Source organism: Dendropsophus ebraccatus, chromosome 8 (genome assembly GCF_027789765.1).
Source record: "Dendropsophus ebraccatus isolate aDenEbr1 chromosome 8, aDenEbr1.pat, whole genome shotgun sequence".
In the NCBI taxonomy this organism is placed as follows: Eukaryota; Metazoa; Chordata; class Amphibia; order Anura; family Hylidae; genus Dendropsophus; species Dendropsophus ebraccatus.
The window spans coordinates 62,516,923-62,521,044 of record NC_091461.1 but is presented as its reverse complement, the minus strand read 5'-3'; positions in this window follow the sequence as shown (position 1 = coordinate 62,521,044).

The following is a 4,122-nucleotide window of genomic DNA, read 5'->3' as shown; positions in this document are numbered from 1 at the left end:
CTGTGGATCAGTACAATTACAACAATTTCCAATCATATAACTTTAGTTATATTTTTACTTTAAAAAGTTTTCCCTTTTTTTTTAAAAAAATGTGTTTGATTACAATTACTCTATTCTGACCCCTATAACATTTCAATTTTTTTGTTTATGGGACTGTATGAGGGCTCATTTCTGATCTGTATGTTAGTACCAATTTGTTATAACTTTTTATGTGATGTAATGAAAAATGAATAATTTAGAGTTTAACAGAGATGTTATAATTTAATGGTTTGGACAATTCTGCACTCAGTGATGCCAAACATTTATATTTATGTTCGTATTTTTTTAATTTAAAATAAAAAAAAAATGGGAAATGGGGGGGGGGGGGGGGGGGGATTAAACATTTATTAGAGAATGTTATATTTTTAAAAACGTATTATTTGTTTGTTTTTTTACACTTGATGAGCAGTCACTCAAATCTACTGCATTGTACTAATCTACTGTATTGATCTATTAGATCAGTGCTTTATTGATACAGCCTAAGGGCCCTATTCCACCGGACGATTATCGTTCGGATTATCGTTAAATCGTTCAAATCTAAACGATAATCAGTCGGTTAAAATGCAGCTAACGATTAACGACCAAACGAGAAATCGTTGATCGGTTTATAAGACCTGGACCTATTTTTATCGTTGCTCGCTTGCAAAACGTTCGCAAATAGTTCGCATTGAATAAGACATCGTTCGGTTGTTCGCAATAGATACGAACGCAACAGTGAATAAATAGCAAAGAAAAACGATCGCAATTACGATCATAAGTAACGATTATCGTTCCATGGAAATGAGTGGACGTTTTCAGGTCTTTCGCAATAGCGGTTGTTTGAGATCGTTAATGATTATGCAAACGATAATCGTCCCGTGGAATAGGGCCCTAACTGACAGCCATGGAAAGTCTAGCAGTGACCTCAATCTGTCTTGACATCATTCTACTGCAACACCAATGACATCCTTTAGGGCCATTTAAATGTTGTCAACGTTGACAGTTATATCTAAATGACTGAATAGGTGGCAAAACAATTGTTCCATGCTGGCCATTAGCAGCAGCCCCAAGTTATAGCCAGAAGCCACCTTCTCCATAGCCCTTTAATGGCTCCATAATGGAAATAAACATCATGAGTTGTTATGGGGTTAATGGTTATGAGCTCCTGGTTGGTATGGCGTTCTGTATGGTATGTATATAGCTGCTTCACTGATTGAAGAAATCTTGTTTGGGTTTATTTGTCCATTTGTAGATAGAATAAGAACATGGTTTAGCTACTATTTAGAACGTTGCACTTTTTGGTAACCAATATACATAACAAACCATTGTTTTGTTTATAAATTGATATAATTTCCAGCATGTAGCTGTTACTGTATATACAACCTAGATATCACCACTCTGCTTCTCTGTATGATGTGACGTTTCTGCTTTGTTTTTTGTCCGATTTGAAAAATACAAGTGTGACAAATGATTTTTAAGGGGAAGTGATGTAACTGTGCAAAAGCCCCATCAAATCGTTGGATAACTAGCTTATATGCAGTATTTAAAAAAAAAAAAAAAATAGGGTCTAGCAACAGAAAATATTTTACAATGTTCTAACATTCAAGAAGCTTCTAGTATCTGCCATTATTATTCTGGCTAAATTGTATAGTCATGGCTTCATGGCATGAAATGTTTTTACTTTAAGAAGCAAGATCTGTCTACTCTACTAGAAGCATTGAGAGCTTGCTGTTTCTGCCCTCTAATGGTAAACTAAGGTACTGTACAGTATGTGTGTTGTACACAAATTCTTAAATAAAATAACCATATATTGTTGTGGCTTCTATTTTCATGGTGCATATAGACCAGGGGTACTCAACAACTTTTAGTGAAGGTCCACTTACCGGGGTCTTTTGTCAGGTGAAGGTCCGAGCTTAACATCAGTAGTAAACGTGTTTTGTTACTTTTCACAAACGTTGTTGAATTATTTACAAACAGAATTGATGCTTATTAGTGGGAAAACTGGCATTTTTCCTCTCTCACCAGCCATTTTAAATGAGGTACAAAAGGAGGTGACTGCCCCAGTTGTATGTAACCCCTCTGTGCGCTCCCCCAGTAGTATATAGCCCCCCCTGTACTCTCTCCCCCAGTAGTATTTAGCCCCCCTGTGCGCTCTCCCCCTGTAGTATATAGCCCCCCTGTGCGCTCTCCCCCTGTAGTATATAGCCCCCCTGTGCGCTCTCCCCCTGTAGTATAAAGCCCCCCTGTGCGCTCTCCCCCTGTAGTATAAAGCCCCCCTGTACACTCTCCCCCAGTAGCATAAAGCCCCCCTGTGCGCTCTCCCCCGGTAGTATATAGCCCCCTGTGTGCTTTTTCCCAGTAGTATAGTATATAGCCCCCTGTGCACTCTCCCCCTCCCATATAGACCCCCTGTGCGCTCTCTCCCTTGTTCTCCCCTTCCCCTGAGAGAGCAGCCTCTTGTGACCGCTGCGGCCAGTGAGGGGTGACTAACAGGGAAGGAGCCAATGGCTCTCTCTGTCAGTGCTGCTGCATGGTAACTATGAGCGCTTGTTACGAGCTCTCCTAGTTACAGTGCAGAGCGCAGCTTAGTATACAGGTATACTGAGCTGCAGCAGGGGTTCGGACAGCTGGCCTCTGCGGTCCGCCAGTTGAGGACCCCTGATATAGACAATAGTTGCCACTTTCAGAGGCATGTTTTTTTTTTAAATTCAGATAAAGTAGTGAATGCTTGATCAGTCTATCAAATGCATATAACCACTTTTTGGCATACATAGAATATTAATCTAAGAATACCTTTAGGTTTCATAGATTCAGAATGTACGCTTTCACTCATGTCCACAATGATTGAACTGCCGGCATTGTCATAAGCAGTGGAATAATGGTGCCTTACGTAGCTGACAATGGTGTAATGTGATGGTACCTATTTAAATGACAAGTTAAATGCATAGCCTTATGTGATATACAAAGACGTGTTTCTTTCTAGTTTAGGTTTGGTATGGCTTGCCTTACTAGGTTAAGGCCCAGTAGGAACTGGACTGAAGGTTCTTTCAAGAAGCCCCCTTCAGACTGTTTGGTACATTTTGAAGAATGATCATCTGTAGAAGAAAAGCTAAGTGCTATCATGTGTACTATGTCAACAAAAAAGCATCCCAAGACCGTTCATGTGTGGAATTTTTTTTTTATCTAGGGGGAGTGAGCTCACTCACAATTTATACATATATGTATAGTGTCTGTCCCTGCCCAGTATACCCCAAAACATATTTTAATCTATTCCTGTGCTGTATGCTTATTGATATCATCTAGTCATTCGGGTGTTTTTTCAAGGGCAACTAGTCACAGTCTCTGGACTGGGTTTCTCTGTTATCACAGCTCTATAAGTGTGATTCTCAGCCGTCTCACAGAATCAGAAAACTGGCCTGGCAATGCATAGCCGCTCCAACATCTTCGTTCTGGCCGACATGTGCAGTACGGCAGCATCCTATCCCCGCTGTACTGCATATGTCCAAAATAGCCTCGGACTGTGCTTTACAGAACAATCTATTCACAAACACCCTGTAAAGATCAAAGTATATTTTTGGGGCTTAGTGGGTAGAGATGGATGGCGCTATAGATATATGATTGAAAAGTGTGTTAGGGGATGTATTAGGTAAATGGTTCCCTTTAACTCCAATAGATCGATCTGTGCAACCACCATTACTTTACTTAAAACTATAAACCCCCCAAAAAATTCTTGCTTTATTATTTAGTCCGGTGTAAAAAGGTTATCTTAGATGGATTAAGAACCATGGCATTAGTATCATTAACAATTTGGTATGTATAAAAAGTATAGACATTTCCTTCCTCACCTTTCCGCTTGGCTCCAAATATCTTAAGATTATTGGTGTATGACCACCATATTTGAGGGATTGTTAGAGAAAACATGTATGCTTCATATATTTTTCCATAGGTCACCCAATGGATGTAATGTGAATTTCAGCATGTTTGGCTAGCATGTGATATGTTGAATTTGTAGTGCGACACATCTGTACCAGTACCAGTGTTTCAGACAAAAATCAAATGCGTTAAAATGTGAATATACATTGCAAACATTTTATTATAGGAGGT